The following is a 24,620-nucleotide window of genomic DNA, read 5'->3' as shown; positions in this document are numbered from 1 at the left end:
TGGTAGAAAAACCACCAGAAACTAGTAACAGACACTTACACGGGGTGAACCAGAACTTAAATTTTCATAGGTCGTATTATGAACTAAAACAACAAAATGTTGAGTAAACAAGGGCTCTGAAATGCATACTTAAGAGATGTGAAACACATCTCTTCCACTCAACAAGTGCTCATAGCTCTTGAGAACCCGCATTTAATGGACATTCTTTTTCCGTTTTTGGTCTTTAGGACCTCCTTCCAAAATATGCAAAGCAAAGAGCTTGCTATAGGAGAGATGTCTCTTTCATAGTAGCAAACATGAATAAATGCTCACAGCTCTTAAGGTATGCATTTGAGAGCCCTAGACATAGCGTGTGAGCACGAACTCCACTGCAAAAAATTTCGTCGATTCTTCTGGGATATTTTCAGAATATTTCGGTGCAAGGGACCACTGATCTCCGGTGGCCTGCAACAGAGTAAAAAAGTAATTACGACTTATTTGGTTTGTTATTCCCAGTGCCCTCTGTCGCTGTGATACAGGACGGCCAGTGGCAGCCACACATCCTGCTCACCTGCTCGCCCTCGGAGCCTCTTCGCAATGTGACGCTACGCAAACACCGCCTAGTCGCGGCTCCGGCTCCATCGTTCGTCGTCGACTTCAAAGAGCCACATCTTTGTCGATATTGGACTATTTCTAGCTGCATTATCCACAACGAGTCTTCGTGTGCTTGAAAAATACAAGTTAAGTAAATCTTCTACTAGCTGTGCTATCTTGCTCGCTAATCATCTCTGCTCTTGAGCAGCTTGCCTACGAAGACAGTTACCGTACCACTCAGTAGCCTACGTCTGCTTACCATTGTGTACGAAGCCGTATATGACAGGCGGAAATCCACGGAGGCGTGTACCGGGTGTATAGGATGTGTGCAGGAACGTCTAGTTTTTAAAGAGTCCATGTAGTTGCCGTTCGTAAATGAATAGCTTGTTGCTTACACTGCGACAGATTTAAAAAAAAAAATTATTAATGATCTTTGAACAAGATTGATGCACCAGGTCTTAAAACGATTTTTTAATCATTAAATAAGGGATCTAAGAAAATTAAGATGCATTGTTGTTGTTGTTGTTGTTATGGTCTTCAGTCCTGAGACTGGTTTGATGCAGCTCTCCATGCTACTCTATCCTGTGCAAGCTTCTTCATCTCCCAGTACCTACTGCAGCCTACATCCTTCTGAATATGCTCAGCGTATTCATCTCTCGGTCTCCATCTACGATTTTTACCCTCCACGCTGCCCTCCAATACTAAATTGGTGATCCCTTGATGCCTCAGAACATGTCCTACCAACCGATCCCTTAATTGATGTAAAAAACTGTTTTCGTACATTGTTAATTGTTGTCCTGATGCAGAATCGAAAAAAAAACCAAAAGAAAAACAGGCTTCAATGTTTGTTAGTAATGGATCGCAGACGACAGTGTCTTCTGTCTTGTTTACTTCCGTCTCGTCTGAAGAAAACTAGATTAACATCTTCCAGGCTGCCGCATTCACATGGAGAAGAAGGGGGTCATGCTGAGATGGTACAGATGCTGCCAGAATCTCCAGCAATGAAATCTAAGGCGTGCGATTTGTGGTGGTGTACGCTGTCAGCGAAGCTGAAGCGCAAAGATCGATAGCAGGCGCTGGATGGAGCGCGCCTACGAGGAGGCAGGCCGGAGACACGCCGACTAGCAACACGCCGCCAACGCCTTCTCGACAGCGTGACCGCAGGGCCTCACACTGACTCACCCATCCAGCTGGCGTCTGCCAGTCCACTAGCACTGCGCCTATAGTTCACTGCAGGTTACCACAGTACACAGCGGCCAGATCAGTGTATGTTGCGGGACTAGCAGTCAGACTAAAGTTTGTAATAGCGAGATTACCGATACTGTCTGCAAGAGGGCTGTTACTGAAGTGATTGTACGGCAAAACATGGGCTCTATTCACGTTAAGTTTCCAGTTCACGTAAATATAGAACCGTATTATTCCACGTGTGCATTTGTGTAGTAGAAAGACGATACCGGCCACCCATAACATCCTCTTCCTTGCGGTACAAGACTGTACACGACTGTCGCTGTAAAATTACTGTTGTATTTACAATTTTCCAACCAAGGAGTATGGGAAATTATACATATGCCACTACATCTTGGTAGATGATTGTTGCAGTGTGTGTGTTTTTTGGGTTGCATTTTTTCAAGTGGCAGCACGGCATCTCTTGCCGCAATTGTCACAAGTGTATCTGGCTGCTGAGGCAGGAGCAGTGGTAACATTGCGAAGCTTTTTCTGCCTTAATCTGTCTAACAAGCCTTCATCGTGCTTCGACATTCCAGATGATATATCATCACGCCACTCTGGTCTCATGCTAGCCTGTGTCTCCCATCTGTTTGTGTCGATTCCAAAGCTCTCCATATCTCGTTTACAGGAGTCCTTGAACCTCAATACAGGACGTCCTACAGGTCTTTTGGCTATAGAGATCTCTCCGAGCATCACCTCACGTTGTAATCTGTCAGGATCCATACGGTGGACGTGTCCCAGCCAGCGGAGTCGTCTCTCCTTCGAGATAGCTGAAATACTGTTGCAGTTAGTTTTAGATAGCACCGCTTCGTTGGTCACTCGGTCCTTCCACGTTACTCCGAGGATGGATCTCAGGTACCGCATGTGGAAAGCATTAAGGCGACGTTCTTGTATGGCATAGATAGTCCATATTTCCGATGCATACAAAAAGATGCTGAGGACGCAAGTTTGATATACAAGAATTTTGGTGGTCAAAGAAAGTTTGCTGTTTTTCCAAACACGTATAGAGTGTTTGCCAAAAGTTGTCGCAGCTCTTCCAATGCGAGCATCAGTTTCCTTGTCAACAGACATGTTTGATTCTATAGTAGATCCAAGATAGCAGAAGTTATCTACGACTTGCAGAGTAGTGCCATCTAGTGTGATACTACTGCGACATAGCATCTCCGTTCAATTCCGTGAGACTGGTGCACTTTTCCTTCTTTCGGACCCTACTTACAGTCGTTAGGATATATACCGTATTTCATGAACCAGCCAAGAAATTTACCTCGCGAACATCGCAGAACAACTCTAATTAACAGCTCGGGTACTCCTAAGGTCGGTACCATATGGTCCGCAGCGGAGATTTTACTTTTGACCAGTGCATCTTACGATTTACCGCTTAGAACTTCGAAACTCGTCTCTGAAGTGAATAAAAAATGATTTTGATAGTCTTTTTACGTTTAGAACTGCGCGAAATGGAAAGGATGAAGTGAAAAAACGACAGACTGTCGGTTCTTTTGCACAGTCGCAACGTACGGGAAATCGTACGGGCTGAGGGCAGGTTCCCTGAAGGGAAGTGGAGCGCGAAATGGACGGCCTGCCAGAGAGGTCCAGCGGCAGCAGCGGAGGGGCAATCTGTCCGCGCCGCGGGGCCGTCGCCGTCGCCGGCAAATCGCGTTCCGCTGCGGAGGCGCATCGACCGGCGGCCAGCCGGCCGGCCGGAGTTAATATTCGGGCCACCTGCGGTTTTCCATTACCGGCGCGGCGCGGCGCGGCTTCTCTCGCTCGCCTGCCTGCCTTATCTCGCCGCGCGGCGCCCGCACGCCCGCCGCTTCACGAGCTCCACTCGACCCGGCGTCGATGATGCCCTGGCCTGCCGCCACTACCTGCGCGCCCGGCTGTGGTCGACGCCTCTACTCCACGTCGGAAAAACGACCACCCGGTTACTCTAGCGAAGCGCAACCTAACTCTACCTACTAGTATCGTAATACTGTGTGTTCACTGCTCTGCTTACATCACATCAGGAAACAGGATGTCGAGACAGGCATACAGAGACATGTCATCTGTGCGTCTACCCGGACAATCCCTCCTCTGTTCTGACGAACGTAAGCAACGAACAACATTACTGTACTTAATATGTCGTCATTAATCACTCACAGCAATTTATTTTGTGTAATATACACTACTGGCCACTCAAGAAGTAATGCAGATGATAAACGGGTATTCATTGGACAAATATATTGTACTAGAAAAGACATGTGATTACATTTTCGCGCAATTTGGGTGCCTAGATCCTGAGAAATCAGTACCCATAACAACCACCTCTGGCCGTAATAATGGCCTTGATACGCCTGGCCATTGAGTCAAACAGAGCTTGGATGGCGTGTACAGGTACAGCTGCCCATGCAGCTTCAACACGATACCACAGTTCACCAAGAGTAGTGACTGGTGTATTGTGACGAGCCAGTTGCTCGGCCACCATTGACCAGACGTTTTCAGTTGGTGAGAGATTTAGAGAATGTGCTGGCCAGGGCAGCAGTCGAACATTTTCTATATCCAGAAAGGCCCGTACAGGACCTGCAACATGCGGTGGTGCATTATTCTGCTGAAATGTAGGGATCGCAGGGATCGAATGAATGGCAGAGCCACGGGTCGTAACACATCTGAAATGAAACGTCCAGTGTTCAAACTGCGCCAATGCGAACAAGAGGTGACCGAGACGTGTAACCAATGGCACCCCATACGCCGAGTGATACGCCAGTATGGCGAAGACGAATACACGCTTCCAATGTGCGTTCACCGCGATGTCGCCAAACACGGATCCGACCATCATGATACCGTAAACAGAACCTGGATTCATCCGAAAAAATGACGTTTTGCTATTCGTGCACCCAAGTTCGTAGTGGAGTACACCATCGCAGGCGCTCCTGTCTGTGATGCAGCGTCAAGGGTAACCGCGGCCGTGGTCTCCGAGCTGATAGTCCATGCTGCTGCAAACGTCGTCGAACTGTTCGTGCAGATGGTTGTTGTCTTGCAAACGTCCACATCTGTTGACTCAGGGATCGAGACGTGGCTGCACGATCCGTTACAGCCATACGGATAAGATGCCTGTCATCTTGAGTGCTAGTGATACGAGACCGTTGGGATCCAGCACGGCGTTCCGTATTACCCTCCTGAACCCACCGATTCCATATTCTGCTAACAGTCATTGGATCTCGACCAACGCGAGCAGCAATTTCGCAATACGATAAACCGCAATCGCGATAGGCTACAATCTGATCTTTATCAAAGTCGGGAACGTGATGGTACGCATTTCTCCTCCTTACACGAGGCATCACACCTACGTTTCAGCAGACAGCGCCGATCAACTGCTGTTTGTGTATGAGAAATCGGTTGCAAACTTTCCTCATGTGAGCACGTTGTAGGTGTCGCCACCGGCACCAACGTTGTGTGAATGCTCTGAAAAGCTAATAATTTGCATATCACAGCATCTTCTTCCTGTCGGTTAAATTTCGCGTCTGTAGCACGTCATCTTCGTGGTGTAGCAATTTTAATGGCCAGTAGTGTATGTGGTGGCAAACACGCAGCCCTTCGGAGAATTGATCTAAAATTCAACGCGAGTCCTTTAATGCAACAAGACGATGAGGGTGTGAAACTCTCCTCACGCGAAGTGAAACTAACACGAAGGCTGCATTTTGGATTTCTACGAAAACAAAGAAAGAAAAACATTTTTTGTACGATTCGTTTTACATACACGGTGTCTCGTAAGTCGCTCCCTATTTTCAAACAGTTATAATTTCTTTCTTTCTGGACCAATTTTCTTTTAACTTCTTTTGTTATAAATAACGCAGCTTCAGGTTGTGTTTAACATAATTTTTGTTTTGTTTCAATTCGAAACTGCCAGTTATCTTTACTGTGGAAGGAAGGGTCAAGAAAAGCAGCTCGTTATGAGGTCTGTGGATCCGTGATGCGAGTACAAATTTCGTGGAAAGCTGAACGAGCCATCCGTGCAATACTCGATGCAAAAACAGTTACAACTGCAGTTCCAAATTACTAACAACGGAGAGGGTCGCCGATGCAGGAAGATCAGGAAGACAATCAACTTCGAGGACGCTTGGATTTTGCAAATTCTCGGTCTAATTTTTCAACATTTGCGTACGTTAATTGGCAGGAGCCTGTTTTTTACGCTCCGATCGAACAGTGCGGAATCAGCGGGTACAGACAATCCTCGGATCAAAATAAGCATGTGGTTTGGAGTTCTTATTTGTGTGCTTGTTACTAATAGGCGGAATTCCTCTTCAACTTCACAGCAAAATGTTCGTACAAAGAGGAATGCAGTGCAGACATCGATCTGCCTAATGGCGCCACGTTCTCACGGTAAAGCCACATCTTGGTCCTCTTTAGTAACGACGCGCACAGCACCAGTGGTTTTTGCAACAACAACAACAACAGATACTGGGCGAGTTTCACGATATTCATCGCTAATGGAAATAAAAACATGACGGAACTTGAAACCAACTGGAAACAGCCTAATCAAAAGAGATTGATTCCCAAAGTTTGAATGAAGTGATTCCAGGCAAAGTTGTTGAATTTGATCTTTATGAAAGTCGTAAAAAAGCATCCAAGAAAAACCTTCATGTAAAAGTTTGATTTCTTCGCAGACCGCTCACTGTAAACAAACAACTCGTCCACTTTCTGGGCCCCCACGGTTTTAACAAAAGCAAATGAGGCATTTCGAAACAGTAGTAATGTCGCATCTAAATGGCGCCATCCAGCGGTTGTTTATAAAAACTTAAAAGGTCGACCCCCCCAAACAGTGTGCCTTCTACCTGCGTCTACACACTGCGTCGCACAGGGTATTACTACTCGTACCGTACTTGCAGAGTTCCTCTTTTTCCTTCATAGATGAGGCTTGGGAAATATTCCTGTATGCGCGCTGCTACCGGACGCTGGAGAATACTCCTAATTGTAGTCTCAGTCCTGACAGACGGTTTATTAATTTTTCCTAAGCTGGTTCTCGTGAAATGCTGGGCCTCTTTCTTTGAGTGCCCGTGTCTCGTCTCTGCACAGCTGGTACACTTTAACTCTCCCCGCAGTCAGACGTGCCGGGCTTCTTTATGCGTACACCGCTCCCGTCGTGGCCGCGCGGGATTAGCCGAGCGGTCTCAGGCGCTGCAGTCATGGACTGTGCGGCTGGTCCCGGCGGAGGCTCGAGTCCTCCCTCGGGCGTGTGTGTGTGTGTGTGTGTGTGTGTGTGTGTGTGTGTGTGTTTGTTTGTCCTTAGGATAATTTAGGTCAAGTAGTCTGTAAGCTTAGGGACTGATGACCTTAGCAGTTAAGTCCCATAAGATTTCACGCACATCTGAACATCTGTTAGTCGTGCCCGACATACGGCTAGCGTAATTACAACTCAATATTCTTAACGTCAGTTTGTTGCAGAATTCTTGGGCATATTCTAAGCTCAAGTATACCAAATCTCCTAGATATAGAAGAACCTCTGCCCACAAATCAGCACGGCTGTGTAGCCAACATCGCCCGTGCGAAACTCACTTTGCCCTTTTGTCGTACGAAACCCTGAGAGCCGCGCATGGAGCGCAGCAGCCACGTTTTCCGCTCCTAGACTTCGGAAAGTGTTTGAACACAGTGCTCCACTGGACAGTGTTAACGAAGCTCTGAGCACGCGGTATAGGTTGTCAGATCTATAACAGAACCCCGCACGTTGCCCTGGATGCGGAATGTGCATGACGAAGACGGTACAGTCAGGAGTGCCCCGAGGGAGTGTGATGGGACCGCTTTTCTTCTCTGTATAGACATAAATTATCTGACGGACAGGGTAGGCAGCCACCTGTGACTGTTTGCTGATGACGACGTACTGCACAGCAAAGCCTCATCGTTGAGTGGCTGTAGCGCGACGTAAGATGACTACCAGAAATTCTGTATTTTCTGTGAGGAATGGCAGCTTGCCCTAAATGTAGAAAATTTTAGTTAATGAAAATCAGTGCGAAAAAGAATCCTACAATGTTCGAATAAAGTACCATTGGTGTGCTGGTTGATACAGTTATGCGGATTAAATGTCCAGGCGTAACGTCGCAGAACGATATGAAACGTAATGATCGTGTGGCTTCTGAAGTAGGGAACGCGAATAGTGGACCTGAGTGTATCGGGGGAATTCTGGAGAAATGCGGCTCGTCTATAGACGAGACCGCGTCGAGAACACTAGTGCGACCCATTCTTGAGTACTGCTCGACTGTTTGGGATCCTTACCAACTCTGAGTAAAGTAAGACACCGAAGCAATTCAGAAGCGTGCTGATACATTAGTTACCAGTAGGTTTGATCAACGTGAGTATTTCGGAGATGCTTCGTGAACTCAAATCTGAATCACTAAAGAAATACTATTGAGAAAATTTAGAGAACCGGCATTTAAGGGTGACTGCAGAACCATTTTACGGCCGCCAACGTACGTTTAGTGCAAGGTCCATGAAGACAAGACAAATTAGGGCTTGCACGGAGGCGGTCACTCTTTTGCCCTTACTCCATTTTCGACTGGAAAAGGAAGGGGGGATGACTACTAGCGGCACAGCGTCTCTCCCCCGCCATGCGCCGTATTGTGGCTTGCGGGCTACGTACGTAGATGTAGATACATCAGATACAATAGTTTTGAAGCGTAGCCCGCGCAACTGCTTTACAAACTACCTAGCGAAGTGACGCAGCTGACAGCACACTGCACTCACATTCGGGAGAACTACGCTTCAGATCTCGTCTGGCCATCCAGATTTAGATTTACCGTGATTTCGCTAACTCGCTTAAGGGATATGCCGGGATGGTTCTTTCGAAAGGGCACGTCAGATTCTTTTCTCCATTCTTCCACAACCCGAGCTTCTGCAACGCCTGTAATGACCCCGCTGTCGATGTGGCGTTAAGTAATCTCTTCCTCCTCCTCCACCTCCTCCTCCTTCTATGCACAAACTGTGGATTCCCAGTCTCCTACCAATGAACTGTAGCCTATCACTTTCCTAATCAGCTACTGAGCCTCTGCACAATACCACTCCCAAAGATTTGTATAACATGACTCACCCAGTTGTCGCTCATTAATCCGGGAGTCAAGGGACTTTTTTTACATCTGGTCAAGTGCATCACCTAAAAAAAAAACCACTGAGACTATTACTGCCCGTTAAGTCTTTAATGTATAATATGGCAAGCAACAGTCCTATTACAGCCCCTGGAGCGCACCTCACATTACTGCACTGCCTGTACACGACTCTCCATCCCGGATAGCGCGCTGCGTTTTGCCATCAGTCGAAAACCTGCTTCCAGACCAGATAGCAAAGTATCTTCGTTAGACGTAGTCAGTGTGACACTGAATTAAAATCTTTCGAAAAAGTCTAGACACAGCGATTCAATCTGACAACAGCTCCCCACAGCACTGACCATATCACTTGTGAAGAGCTCGAGCTGAGTTTCGCGTGATCTATGTTCCCTGTACCAATGCTGGTTTTAACCGTGAAGATGGTTTTGTACCACATACGTAACAATCTTCATCTCTGAGTATGTTCCAGTATTCCGCTTCAAACAGAAGTGACGCCAATACGGTGGGAGTACTATTGGGCATTTCTCATTCCTTCTCCTGCATTCTAAGCACACGCAGCATACGAATGCATCGTACAGCACTTACCTTGCACCGTTCTCCAACAACAGCACTATCATGTGGGGAGTGTCACTATCTTTTGCTTATGCCGATCGGAATTAGACAAGTACGATCAAAAAGAACATTCTCCAACTGTTGCGGAGTGATAGGTAAACGCTTCGGAGGTAAGAAAGTCCTCGTGTGACCCACATCACCGCCTCATTTCAATCCTACTGAGCATATGCTGGCAGGAGAAAAAGGAAAGGGGTGGGTGGGGGTGGGGGTGGGGGTGGGGGGGGGGGTTTGACGGAGGACGTGCGCCTCGGTCTCCGCTGCGAGCAACCTTGTCCTTACCGTTGTTGTTGAGGATTCACTAATCAACATACCGTAGCCCCCTAACAGACCCGATATCTTGTGGGAGGCGTGGTAGAAGTCGATGCAGCAATCAGGCTGAAAGTTGGGAGAGGGTGGAGCAGCGGGTATACCATCGAAATTTTACTATCACCTGGCAGCACTTTATAGCCTGAAAGCGAAATATGCATAATGTGTGTGAGTGAAATATTCGTCCTACCCTGTACTGCATTTGTTCTCCTCCACCATCCCCCCTTTTCGTCAACTCTTTTTACAACTCAACTCATATAGTTGTCTAGTATGTGAACATCACGAAGAGCAACCCTGAAGTTGTACAATAGGAGTCGCTTTATGTGCAATGATGCTGCATCGCTGTCGTAATTAAAGCAACTAATAAAGAGATAAATTTTATGAAAAAATCCTTAACAATGTAGTAACCGCAGAGAAAAATGTTAACTATTCCCAAGCATTACGATTCCACCAAAATGTCGAACTCTGTCATCAGTAAAACAGAAACAACTTACGGACAGGGTGCAGGTAACAGCCATGAAAACTACCTGAAACAAAAGAAATAAAATTGTTGTAAATAATCACATAAACGCAGCTACATAAACAGTTATAATCACTGTCAGCAGAAAATAATTCTCTCTCTCTCTCTCTCTCTCTCTCTCTCTCTCTCTGTAGTAGCTGGTTCAAAATGGTTCAAATGGCTCTGAGCACTATGAGACTTAACATCTCAGGTCAGCAGTCCCCCAGAACTTAGAACTACTTGAACCTAACTAACCTAAGGACATCACACACAACCATGCCCGAGGCAGGATTCGAACCTGCGACCGAAGCGCCTAGAACAGCTCGGCCACAAAGGCCGGCTGGTGGCAGGTGACAGGGGAGGGAGGAGGAGGCAGGGAGCGTGAGGCGTGGCGCCTTATATCGCTCCTGTCCTGATCCTGTGTATCGGGAGAATGACTCATGCGCAAAACTATAGGCCTATATCTCTGACATCGATCTGTTGTAGAATTTTAGAACATGTTTTTTGCTCGAGTATCACGTCATTTCTGGAAACCCAGAATCTACTCTGTAGGAATCAACATCGGTTCCGGAAACAGCGATCGTGTGAGACCCAACTCGCTTTATTTGTTCATGAGACCCAGAAAATACACTCCTGGAAATTGAAATAAGAACACCGTGAATTCATTGTCCCAGGAAGGGGAAACTTTATTGACACATTCCTGGGGTCAGATACATCACATGATCACACTGACAGAACCACAGGCACATAGACACAGGCAACAGAGCATGCACAATGTCGGCACTAGTACAGTGTATATCCACCTTTCGCAGCAATGCAGGCTGCTATTCTCCCATGGAGACGATCGTAGAGATGCTGGATGTAGTCCTGTGGAACGGCTTGCCATGCCATTTCCACCTGGCGCCTCAGTTGGACCAGCGTTCGTGCTGGACGTGCAGACCGCGTGAGACGACGCTTCATCCAGTCCCAAACATGCTCAATGGGGGACAGATCCGGAGATCTTGCTGGCCAGGGTAGTTGACTTACACCTTCTAGAGCACGTTGGGTGGCACGGGATACATGCGGACGTGCATTGTCCTGTTGGAACAGCAAGTTCCCTTGCCGGTCTAGGAATGGTAGAACGATGGGTTCGATGACGGTTTGGATGTACCGCGCACTATTCAGTGTCCCCTCGACGATCACCAGTGGTGTACGGCCAGTGTAGGAGATCGCTCCCCACACCATGATGCCGGGTGTTGACCCTGTGTGCCTCGGTCGTATGCAGTCTTGATTGTGGCGCTCACCTGCACGGCGCCAAACACGCATACGACCATCATTGGCACCAAGGCAGAAGCGACTCTCATCGCTGAAGACGACACGTCTCCATTCGTCCCTCCATTCACGCCTGTCGCGACACCACTGGAGGCGGGCTGCACGATGTTGGGGCGTGAGCGGAAGACGGCCTAACGGTGTGCGGGACCGTAGCCCAGCTTCATGGAGACGGTTGCGAATGGTCCTCGCCGATACCCCAGGAGCAACAGTGTCCCTAATTTGCTGGGAAGTGGCGGTGCGGTCCCCTACGGCACTGCGTAGGATCCTACGGTCTTGGCGTGCATCCGTGCGTCGCTGCGCTCCGGTCCCAGGTCGACGGGCACGTGCACCTTCCGCCGACCACTGGCGACAACATCGATGTACTGTGGAGACCTCACGCCCCACGTGTTGAGCAATTCGGCGGTACGTCCACCCGGCCTCCCGCATGCCCACTATACGCCCTCGCTCAAAGTCCGTCAACTGCACATACGGTTCACGTCCACGCTGTCGCGGCATGCTACCAGTGTTAAAGACTGCGATGGAGCTCCGTATGCCACGGCAAACTGGCTGACACTGACGGCGGCGGTGCACAAATGCTGCGCAGCTAGCGCCATTCGACGGCCAACACCGCGGTTCCTGGTGTGTCCGCTGTGCCGTGCGTGTGATCATTGCTTGTACAGCCCTCTCGCAGTGTCCGGAGCAAGTATGGTGGGTCTGACACACCGGTGTCAATGTGTTCTTTTTTCCATTTCCAGGAGTGTATATTACATACAGGCTCCCAGGTAGATGCCATTTTCCTTGACTTCCCGAAGACGTTCGATACAGTTCCGCACTGTCGCCTGATAAACAATGAACCTACGGAATATCAGACAACTGTGTGGCTGGATTGAAGAATTTTTAGCAAACAGAACACAGCATGTTGTTCTCAATGGAGAGACGTCTACAGACGTTAAAGTAACCTCTGGCGTGCCACAGGAGAGTGTTATGGGACCATCGCTTTTCACAATATATGTAAATCACCTAGTAGATAGTGTTGAAAGTTCCATGCGGCTTTTCGCGGATGATGCTGTAGTATACAGAGAAGTTGCAGCATTAGAAAATTGCAGTGAAATGCAGGAAGATCTGCAGCGGATAGGCACTTGGTTCAGGGAGTGGCAACTGACCCTTAACATAGACAAATGTAATGTATTGCGAATACATAGAGAGAAGGATCATTTATTGTATGATTACAAACACTGATAGCAGTTACTTCTGTAAAATATCTGGGAGTATGCGTACGGAACGATTTGAAGTGGAATGATCATATAAAATTAATTGTTGGTAAGGCGGGTGCCAGGTTGAGATTCATAGGGAGAGTCCTTAGAAAATCTAGTCCATCAACAAAGGAGGTGGCTTACAAAACACTCGTTCGACCTATACTTGAGCATTGCTCATCAGTGTGGGATCCGTACCAGGTCGGGTTGACGGAGGAGATAGAGAAGATCCAAAGAAGAGGGGCGCGTTTCGTCACAGGGTTTTTGGTAAGCATGATAGTGTTACGGAGATGTTTAGCAAACTCAAGTGGCAGACTCTGCAAGAGAGGTGCTCTGCATCGCGGTGTAGCTCGCTGTCCAGAATTCGAGAGGGTGCGTTTCTGGATGAGGTACCGAATATATTGCTTCCCCCTACTTATACCTCCAGAGGAGATCACGAATGTAAAATTAGAGAGATTCGAGCGCGCACGGAGGCTTTCCGGCAGTCGTTCTTCCCGCGAACCATACGCGAGTGGAACAGGAAAGGGAGGTAATGACAGTGGCACGTAAAGTGTCCTCCGCCACACACCGTTGGGTGGCTTGCGGAGTATATATGTAGATGTAGTGACAGATGGTGTGAAGCGGGGTCAGTCGAGTTCGTAGTTCTAATTTTCATCCACCAGAGTACAGTAGCGGCCCGAGACATTAAAGAAACAGGTCAAGAGAATGCTTTTGTGATTTGTTCTGTTTATTTGTCGAAGGCTTTTTTGTTTATATATGTTTGTACAGTTTTGTATATGTTTTTAGTAGTGTGAATGTGTTCTAAAGTAAATATGTGTATCACTGTTATGGTGTCAAACGCTGTACCCTGTACCAACTAGGGTGAGAAAATTTTAAGACAGTGTGAATGCAGAGGACGGGGAATTTTGTATCATAATATAAGTTTATGGTAAAAGAAAGCTAATTCGAGTACAAATGAAAATAGTTAGTAACTTACAGTATAAACAATATATCAATGTTAAATATTTATTTCGGGAAAAAGTACAGTTCGAAAGTGTGGTTTTTGTTGATTGGTTAGTCATGAAACGCTTGGACTAACGCCAGAGAATAATGTTTTCCAATAGGCCTTAAAGAAAATTGATCAATCAGAACGGTTGTATTCTTCGCGCGGTTTTTCTCTTTGAGATCCAGAATGCTTACGACAGTTTAAAGGAGTCGGAGCCCAGTTTTTCAATGGTACGGTCGTATGTAGTATGAGCTCCGAAGGAAGCTATAATTTGCCGGTTTTAGTTGTGCTATAGGTTCCAGAAGTGCTTTGAAGTGAAGGTATATATATTCCGGCGTATTGTGTTTTTTATTTCTTTTAAAAAGAAAGTATGAATTTTTAAGTAATTTTGTGTACGACAAAAGACAGTTCCGCGTGGCATATTGAGCAGATCGATGACTGAAAACTTGAGTGTGGAACCGCGTGACCGCTCCGGTCGCAGGTTCGAATCCTGCCTCGGGCATGGATGTGTGTGATGTCCTTAGGTTAGTTAGGTTTAAGTAGTTCTAAGTTCTAGGGGACTGATGACCACAGATGTTAAGTCCCATACTGCTCAGGGCCATTTGAACCATAAACTTGCTAACGTGAACGAAAGTGTTTGTGCATGACTGTGTTGAGATTAACACCGGCTTGGAAGTGAACGTGTAATTCTGGACTTCAGAATATGCCTAAGTTTTGCCAGTATTTTCACCTTTCATTCAAAACTAAGACCTTTTCCCGATATTTAGAATATTTACGTTGTATGCAGCCTGGTGCGGGTTGCAGTGCGGTAGGTTTCTGCCCGGCGATCTGCTGCAACGAGTTCGCAGGTAGGTGGAGGTAAAAAGGACGAAAAGAAGCAGCGCCGCCGCAAGCACTAGCAACCGGGCGCAAGCTTTCAGCTCAAGCGTCTGCGACACTGCACATGAGTGTGCGTGTGTGAGTGTGAGAAGAGTAAAATGCTTTGCCGAGATATATTATTTCTGTGCTGCTGATGTGTGGATTTGAATAAAGCACAGTCGAATCAAAGTATGAGATATTAAGAATATTGAGAGATTTGACGAACTTCATTTTATTTATGTTGCTCGAAAAAATATTTTTAGTGTTGAACCGTTTTGTGTTTCAACAAGTTTTTAAGGTCTACAACAGTTTTTACTAAGAAGAATTGCCTGGCACTATACTACCTTATGATGAATTTTATCAAATGCATAAGGCCATTCAGACTCATCTACAACCATCATTCTTTAAACAAAAATAAAGATCTTCACAAGTCGACAGTTAAACAGATTACGAAAATATGTAGCTTGTTATTTTACGAACACACTGTGAGAAAAGAAAAATATGTCTCGCCCTATATACGAGTTCTACTAGGAAATGATGGTTACGCTGGCGGCTGTCTGAAATTCTCTCGGTCGCTTCACAGACGGAGAATATAAGATGACAGCGCTGCTGCTGTATTATTAATATGTGTGAAGACGTACACAAATTCTGAAACCCATCCACAACGAAGGGCTGCCATCTGTTAGCCCTTACTTGGATGGATGTTCGAATAGGTACCGGAGTTCGATACTGACATGTTTTGTGTTACGTTTCGATGCAATTTAAGACCAAGTTTGATTAAACTACGCTATGAAGTTTCGAGCACCCACAGAGGCTCTGCTGGAACCCATCCCCATGCCGCCAACAGAGTAGCATTCTCTCTCTCTCTCTCTCTCTTTCTCTTTTTGGGTATGGAGCCACAGGCACTCGTTCGCTGCCGAGTCAGAAAAGGGCCATCACTTCATAGTCAAAGTATTGCTACTTAATTTTTCCATCTCTTTTAAAATAAGTTTTCTAATTTGCACCCATCTCAAAGCACTTTGAAGCTACACTGAATGTCATTCGTTGCTTTCCACGACCTTTTAAGAAATTACAACACAAAATGAAAGACACTTGTAGATGGCCCATGTAATCAGGGACACGCTAATTAAAGCGTAACAGCATCCTGAACCGCACAAAGTTGCGAGGAACAGATGATTTCGCTATATAGTGTGGTCCTCGGAATCCTCTGTATGTGTTCTCATCCATAACTCTCTGAATCTATACTCGGAGAAATAAAAAAACAACATATTTGACACTTTGCAAGACGATGTCACGAATAGAGCAGTAGTTTCAAATAACTGGAGCAACATTAATATCCGAAATAGACACACAAAAATGAACAAGGTCATTTGTAACATTTTCCTCTAAAGGATTGATTACAAGTGTCAGAATTCCACAATGTCTTCTCCCTTACTGTTGCAGGTCAGATAAAACCCGTCGGTATCCTCATCCAGACGTTAGATACGTTCTGAGGCCACACTGGCGTAGATGCCCAGAAGAAAAATTTTTCTTCTTGCCTCATCAAACCGCAAACTCAATTGTTACATCACAGAGTGAGGTGGCGTGCTGTTGGAATTGCACTGCGTGGCAAAGGGGGCGTAGTCTTCGGTACACCGCTACGTGCTAGTTTCGATTTTCCGTGGTTTCTCTAAATCGAGTAAAGCAAGTTCTGGGAAGATTCCCTTGAAAAGGAAATGGCCGGTGACCTTCCCGGTAACAGCTTCTCCTACGTCTCCAAACACCTAGTACTTGAAGAAACCAAAACTACAATTATTTTTAACCTATTACCACGTTTCCGTTGATTCCAAGTCACAATGCTGGTCGGCACGTTTTATGTCAGGAACTCGTTCGTACGCGGTAGTATTTAGGTTCGGCTCGTGTCGCGGATTGAATGCATTAAGATAATACTACTCTGAAGATACGTACGCACCATGAAGCGAAAATGAAATTTGTCAGAAGCGGAGTGTTTGAGCCTCTCTAATACTTACGATCGCTCCCAAGTGCACTGCTCGCAAGAGTAAACGTACCCTGTCTTAACATCCAGCGAAGCCTTCAATATTAGTATACGTCGTACCATCAGGTACACTGGAGTTTATAAACTATTCCACAGAATTCTCTTGTAGGCGTCGCATTGCTGGCTTAACATGGCTCTTTGTATTATTGCGAAATAGCGGAGAAAGTAGCACGGATAACATACACGAAATGGGGTGGCAGTGATAACAAGAGGCGCCTCTCGCTGCGGCAGGAAGTTCTCACGAAATTCCAATCACCAACTTACCGTCAGAATGTGAAAATATTTTGATGGCGGCCACATGTATAGGGAGAAATTATGAACATAAAATTATGGGAAATCAGTGCTCGCACGGAAAGATTTAAATGTTTGCTTCCCCCGCGAGTTGTTCGAGAGTCGAATGGTAGAGAAGTAGATCGAAGATCGTTCGATGAAGCCTCTAGCAGGCACTCAATTGTGAATTGGAGAGTAATCGCGCAGATATAGAACTGTTCTTAAAGGACGGGATGTAAATAATTATAGAAACAGTTCCTGGCGGAAGAAAACATTAAACAGGAGTTCAGTTTGCGAAAGACGCGGCGCAGCCAACGGGGAAACTAGTTACTTACGCACAAGCTATCCGACCTCCGACTGCAACGTCGATTGGCTGAAAGTTGCTCTGGACTCGAGATTTCGACGAGGGGTGACGCAGATTGTAGGGTAGTTTATGACTGTGGCGCACGACTTGGGGACGAGAGTCCAGTTCGGCTGGGCTTTGTGCAAGCGTGGTCTTTTAATAAAGCTACGACTTATTAAACAACGATTTGCAATAGTAGACCTCATGCATAGATGATCACATCAAGTCCTTGCGCTCAGCCCCTTAAGACAATTGACTTCAGATAACAAATGACATACATGAAAATGCTAACAATAAAATAGTGAATTTTCCACAAGGAGCAATAAAAACTTACAATACAAACTTTTAAGATACATGTATACATAATACATATAAAAATAACACTGGTTCTGGACTTAGCAAGTGTGCAAGAAAGAGAATAGCTCACTGAAATGATCTACAGCCAACTACTTACAACAAATGAACGATAGTGTGCACAGGAAATATAAAGGATACATGGATATACAACCTACTACAGAATTGACAATGAAGTGCATATGCAAGCAATTAGGGGTAAAAGGGCATAACACTAAAAAACAGTTCTCTGACGACGGCCTCACCGATTTTTTTAAATTTAAGAACAAAGTAATACACTCGTTGTGTAAATACGAAATGACATGGCGGTTTGTCATTACTGCCCGGGAGACCCCGCCTGGGGCAGTTTGCCGCCAGGTGCAAGACTTTATTTGACGCCACTTCGGCGATTTGTGCATCGATGATGATGGTGAAGTAGGGGTCAGGGCAACACAAGACCTGAGCAGATAAAATCTCCGACCTGGTCAGAAATCGAACCGGAGGCCCCACGATCTAGAGGAGACAACACTAACCAGGACCTGCGGAATCTGCAAGTATAATCCAATACAACTATGATGCAATCAAAACTACCGACATCGCAGTGCCCACCAACAATTACGGAATCAAAATATCCACGGGTGTACTGCCGGTCTACAGTGTCCAACGGGCACAATATTTCGGCGATCATACATGTCGCCATCATCAGGTGAACTCTCGGGGAAAATCGCCCGCATTTTGAAGAAACACCGGCTCGGAACTGTGTTTTGTCCTCCGAATAAAACTCGTGCACTGGTGGGGAGCGCCAAAGATGACCTCGGTTTGAGGAAGGCCGGCGTGTACCAGATTCCGTGTCAATGTGGCGAGTCGTATATTGGTCAGACGATGCGTACCGTCGAGGATCGATGCCGTGAACACCAGAGACACACTCGACTGATGTATCCGAGCAAGTCGGCGGTCACTGAACATTGTTTGTCGGAAAATCACGCTATGGAGTACGAACGCACGAGGATTCTGGTACAGACGTCGAGATACTGGGACAGCGTTGTTAGAGAGGCCATCGAAATTCGCACCAATGACGACCTCATAAACCGTGACTGTGGCTATAATCTTAGCAAGGCTTGGGAACCAGCGATTGGGTTAATCAAGAGTAAATCGAGCAAACGTATAGTTGTGACGACCACGGCGGACAGAGCCATCACTCCGACGTCTTCTCCGACGCCGTCGCAATCTGTTCCACCGCGCGACCGTGGCGCGGGACGCGGAGAAGGGAGGGAGCGCGCCGCGGGCGGAGGGTATTTAAATCGGCCGCCGCCGCGACCGAACCCAGTTCACTCTGAACAGCCGTAGCGTACGGATCTCCGTGCCGGCACGTTCACAGGAGCTCAGTCTGTCAGTTCACCTGATGATGTCGACATGTATGATCGCCGAAACATTGTGCCCGTTGGACACTGTAGACCGGCAGTACTCCCGTGGATATTTTGATTATCAAATACGCCGGGAGAAACTCAAGAATCACAACAATTATGGAATAGTCCACAAAACGCGTGACTCTCTGTCTATTCTGGTCTGTATCGCCACAACGAAAACTCTCCTGCTCGTCTGTCAGGTGTCGTCCGTTGCGGACGCCGGAGGGGAAGCGCCGCCTGCCGCCACGTCTGCGCTAGGCCGACCGCACGCCGTGTCGACCGCTGCCGCCACCGGCCCTGTTATCGGTTCCACGGAGCTCTGCTTCTCCAGGGTCGCTCTGCTTTCGTTGTCGTCCATCTATTTTCTTTTAAGCTGCCTGCCACAGAATTACAGCTACAGGCAGGGCATCCTACCTCCAGCAGGACAACTCGTAATAAAGGACTGTCCCGTCGAAAGCAGCCGTCGACTCGACGAGAGTATCACTGTTTAGGAGTATATAAAATGCCGACCTCTTATCAGCTCATGGCATGTCTTATTTGGCGGCGAAGTAATGACTCCCCGATTGCGTCGCGACACAAGCGGCGTGACCGCGGGCGCCCGAGATCCGGCCGATGGGCGGTGACGTGTGCGGCGGCACCGGACACCAGTTGCTGGCGCAGATAACGGCGCCGCGGCGGGCAGGAAGTCGTAAAGGTGAGTGGCCGCCGCTGCTGGCTGCCGACAGACAGATTTACAGCAGCAGCGGCGCCGGCGCTGGCGTGCAGCCGCCAGCCGCGCGACGCGACGCCGTTCTGCGGCAGTTACTACGCCGCCCCCTGCGGCCGTTTGACGGGCCCCACCGATGCAGGCCAGCGTTCACGCTGTACGTGACCGGTGGCGGTGGCGGTGGCGGTGACAGTAACGCTACTCACTCCGCTCATCCCTCAACCTGACACCACGGTGCGATTTCGTAACTTACCAGCCGTCACGAACACAGATCCCAAAACGTTTTCTCGCATTTATTTGTTATTTGTCGATCTCGATTATTTCAAATGCGTATTTACAAACATATCAACACCGACAAAAAAGTAAAATTAGGAGAAGTGAAACTATTTTTTTTTTTTCAAAAATCAAAACTTCTAATTAATCCCCCATACTATCCCAGTATTAATTAAAAAAACTACGATGACAAAAAGAACCAAAATTAGTGGAAATTGTACTGCATAGTTTCGAGCTTTAAAACTTTATACATGAAATGTATTCGCCATTCCGAATATGAACAGCCATTAGCTTTATAATAATAATGAGCGTATGGCATTGGTGGCCGGCAGACCCCTCGAGGGGCCGACGCTCCCCAAGTTCTTTAACGCCACTACGGCGACTTGCGAGTGAATGAGGATGAAATGATGACGAAAGACACACAACACCCAGTCATCTCGAGGCAGAGAAAATCCCTGACCCCGCCGAGAATCGAACCCGGGAGCCCGTGCGCGGAAAGCGAGAACGCTACCGCAAGACCACGAGCCGCGGACAGCTTTATAATGGAATATTGACAATCAAAATTTGTGCCGGACCGGGACTCGAACCCGGATTTCCTTGTCATCGCTAGCGCTCGCCTTACCTTTTTTTTTTTACAAAAATCTCATTTTGCTCCATATTGGCCGATAAATTTGTTCGTGGCGGACGTCCGATGACACCCGTTCTTGTTCGTCGTTGATCCGTTCACTCAGTTTTTTTATTACAGGGGGCAGCTAACCCTCTGACCGAACACGCTGAGCTACCGTGCCGGCTACCATTAGGCTATCCGAGCGTCACTCACAGACAGACGCAGATTTCCGTATGTCGTCGACCACGAGTCTACAACTCGTACTCGTACATTCATTACACTCCCGTGAATGCGAAGTTGTGTCTGTCACGAAGTGCCGATGAGGTACATATTTTGACCGTCATTACTCCACTACACACTTGATCGCTGTCCATTTTCGCAACTGCGAATACATTACACGTGTTTCACAATGGCTGTAGTTGCATCGTATATCTGAACAACACACGAACTGCAATATCGTATTCAAAATTTTAGTTTGCTACAGTCCACAATTTTCCTAGTCGAATAATATGCCGATGGTTTTTCGTTATAAATTATCTTATTGAAAATGACAAACGTATGCAACATTTTCAAAATGTAGAAGGGAAGCCCCTAGGATGTTTTTCGTCACTTGTCGATAATTTCATCTCTGCCAATCATTTTTCAACGTTCAAAATGTTACGCCGCTCCGTGGTTCGGGGTTCACGTCAGAGCGTACGGTTGGGTACGTCTGTTCAGAGTTCTGAACTGTCCCCGTGATAGTCCAGCTACATACGTTTTCCTATTCCCACGCGCTTGCAACGCGCCTTTAGAACATTTCCTGACACAAGTGTTGTGGAACTATATAACAGACACAAATATTCGACTATAGCTGTTGCCTCCTGTATTATAATATACTGGAGAGCTTTATTGAAACGCCGATATCTAGTACAGGGTGTCTGAAAATCAATATCGGGGTTTTAACACTTTGTAGCCTCTATTACATTTACCGTATAAATAATACATCAAATGAAAGAGCAACACAAATTGTTTTTCTTACAAGTATTCAATGTGAGCACCATTCGACACACGACGAACGTGGAAGCCACGCGAAACAAATTCTCTCATCCAACGACTTGCGGCCAATCCATCCGTCGGGTACAACGTCGATTAACCAATGTACTGAGTTATGCCAGTGAGACGGTGCAACAGCTTGATGCCGAATAAAGTTATCTGGTTCAGCTCCTTCTATCTGAGCAAAGGGCCACAGTTGTGGTGGATCCAGACAAGAAACACCAGAAACCTAACCTTCAGTCGCTCTTGCTCGTCCCCTACTTTTCCCTCTGCAAAGATGGGCGGTGTCTTCAAGCTGATGACGCCATCTACAGACGCTGTCATCACTTGGAGGATTACAATGGGACTCAATGCGTAAAACAGGATGCACTGTAAAAACAGATTCGATCCTGGCGAACTGTATACAGAGAAAGATTTCTGTTCACTAGTCGCCATCTTTGCTACTAGCGCTTTCTAACGGAAGGGACGGGAAGCAGTGCGTGCGCGGTCGCATAGGTATACAAACAAAACTGAGCCACACTTTCACTATTTTCATATATTATTTCTAATTGTAAGTTGAATGTAACAAATGCAACACAGCCTTAAAGCCTTGTTTATGAAACACCCGATAGTTTATTAGTATTTTGTAATCCAAAAACCTCTTAATGCATGCCACGCGTTAAATAAAACCTTGCAGAATGTATTCAGGTTTTCAGTTCAAAAATGAATCATTTTGCTACAAAGGGAATATATCTGACAGCGTGACAACTTATTTTAAATTAGTTTGCAGAGTCATCAGTTTGTTCTTTTTATTAAATACAGCGTGGAATTCAGACGATTGGTTACTTTTAGTTTTGTCGTTTAGCATTCCTTCGAGCTGAACGGCGCCCGGAATATTTTTATCAGAGCCAGATGCGTATTCCACGGTCCTAGTCACGCTTTTTACGCTCGTAAATTAATCTTTTAAGGTTTTTTTTATTTTAGGTCCCTAACTAAGGGATCACCCGAGTTGAAGAACTACGTGCAGAAAAACCTTAGCTTAGACCTTGGATTCAAATTTTTTGAAGGATCCACCACACCCCAGGAGGGCTATTTATAGTAAAGTACTAGCGTGTCCAAACCATCCGGCGTGCTGAAAAGTGATATTAATGCAGCGGCCTGTGGAGAATGTCGAAATGGGCCTGGTAGTGACTCCATGTAAGACGAATCCATTGCGTAGCGCAGATAGTAATAAAGGCAATATACTAGTCCATAGTAAACACAAAATGTTGATAAACACGTTTCGCGGAACAGGAATCGTACGTCTACGGGAAGTAGTGACCATTTTATCGTGCATTTACTGAACGTCGAACAGAGCGAATTGCACGGAATTCAGCACCCTAGTGGGAATGTACACCAACTTTCACGTACAAACCCGAAAAAAATAGGGGATGGTCGTCGGAAAATTGTAGTACATTGTAATCTATGGCACTATGGAAAGTAAGCGAGCAGTACTGACCTTCGTATACGAAGCGGCAACATAGAACACAGAATAGTCCCGTGGGGTCTCGAGGTGGAGGTAACCGGTCCGTATCTTTGTGATGGATGACGTTTTCATTAGTAATTAGTAAACTCATACGTTTGGCCTACAGGTGGAGGGTATGTGGTGGCGCCAATTTACCGACCAAAGCGCTGCGCCACTATTCTCAATAAATTTCGAAATATTTCCGCCGAGCATCGTAGAAGGAATGCGTGTGATGAAGTCGACGGCGATCCGCCCGCCTGACGGAGACACCACGCTCGTCAGCCTACCTTGCAGGCGTTCCAGATTACGGGCTGCCGGTTCCCCACGCGCCCGCGTCTCCGTGACTCTGCATTCCTTTCGCACTCGTCTGTGACCAGCGCGACCGCAGTATACCGCGGCACAGTTATCCACACGATAATCTCGCGCGCTTACCGGGAGATTTGGCGCAACCTTCAGCGTACACGACTCTCGCATTCTGAAGGGACGATAGTTCAAACCCCCGTCCGGGAACCAGGTACAGGCTTTGGCTGGTTCCCTAAATATTCGAAGAAAATGCGGGAATCGTTCTTTTGGAAGAGGTACTGCAAATTCTCATCCCCATCCGTTCCCCAAAACGAGCTTGTCTTCGTTTTCTTGCGCACAAGTCAGCAGTGGCCAACTACTTCCCATACAAGTTGCCCGTGGAAGCAATAGGAAATTTCAGCACTGTTCCTATGGGACAGCTGGGTATAAGACCAGTCTTAACTTATGAAGCGAGGTCTGCAATCTGAAAGCTTTTATACAAGCAAGCGATTTTTGTTTCCTCATTTTCGCTCTTCCCTTGTAACGTTACGAACAAAATAGCTGCTCAATTCTTACGTATCCGTGGAATAAAACGAAAGACAAAGAATCGTGCTCTGAACGTTCCGTACGAACTTAAATGTGTACACAGGTAGTTCGTCAATAAGGTTTGATGAGTGAGTCTGCGAGGATCAAAATATGACATAAACAGCTGTATCTTCCCATCGCATGGCGTTAGATCAGTGGCCGTCAAACCGCAGCCCGCGGACCGCATGGGGTACAAACCCGGGTATTGTTGCTACCCGCGGTTCTGAGTCGTATTTTGTAACAGCCCATAAACCCCTGATTCTGTAAGGAAATAAACAGGCATGTATAAAACAGCTTCCAGCTTTTGATTACTTCACTAATAATTGCGACGTTAAGCATGCAAGCAAGAAAAACTTTATAAAAGGATTGGAATCATACACAAAGTTTGTCGAATCCGCTATGTGCTCTCATTGTCAAACACTGGATGAGTACGGTATTGGTAATCCTCGCATCATTTTAAGCGAAAGCTAGTTTTTCGCGCACCTCAATGTTTATGACGTCACATCTACTGAAGTGGTATAATTTTGTAGGTGCATTCAGCGGTATGTGTGGATACACTCTGCAGAATGTGTTGCGAATAGAGTTAATACTAAAG

At 46.6% G+C, this 24,620-nt stretch overlaps 1 protein-coding gene across 2 annotated transcripts in view; it reads right to left on the bottom strand.

Moving 5' to 3' along the window:
- LOC126164408 (phosphofurin acidic cluster sorting protein 2) overlaps nucleotides 1-24,620 on the bottom strand; it is a 704,396-nt gene that overhangs the window by 303,399 nt on the left and 376,377 nt on the right. The window contains exon 1 of one of the 2 annotated variants that reach the window (XM_049920240.1): nucleotides 10,280-10,298. The exons of the other annotated variant lie outside the window; for it this stretch is intronic. The gene's annotated coding sequence lies outside the window, so the exon portion shown is untranslated. Of the gene's footprint in view, nucleotides 1-10,279; nucleotides 10,299-24,620 lie in introns of those variants that run through there. 2 annotated transcript variants of the gene reach the window in all.

The sequence above is a fragment of the Schistocerca cancellata genome, chromosome 1 (genome assembly GCF_023864275.1).
Source record: "Schistocerca cancellata isolate TAMUIC-IGC-003103 chromosome 1, iqSchCanc2.1, whole genome shotgun sequence".
NCBI lineage: Eukaryota > Metazoa > Arthropoda > Insecta > Orthoptera > Acrididae > Schistocerca > Schistocerca cancellata.
Note: the sequence above shows the minus strand (reverse complement) of the source record. Positions and strands in the feature narration are given on the sequence as shown.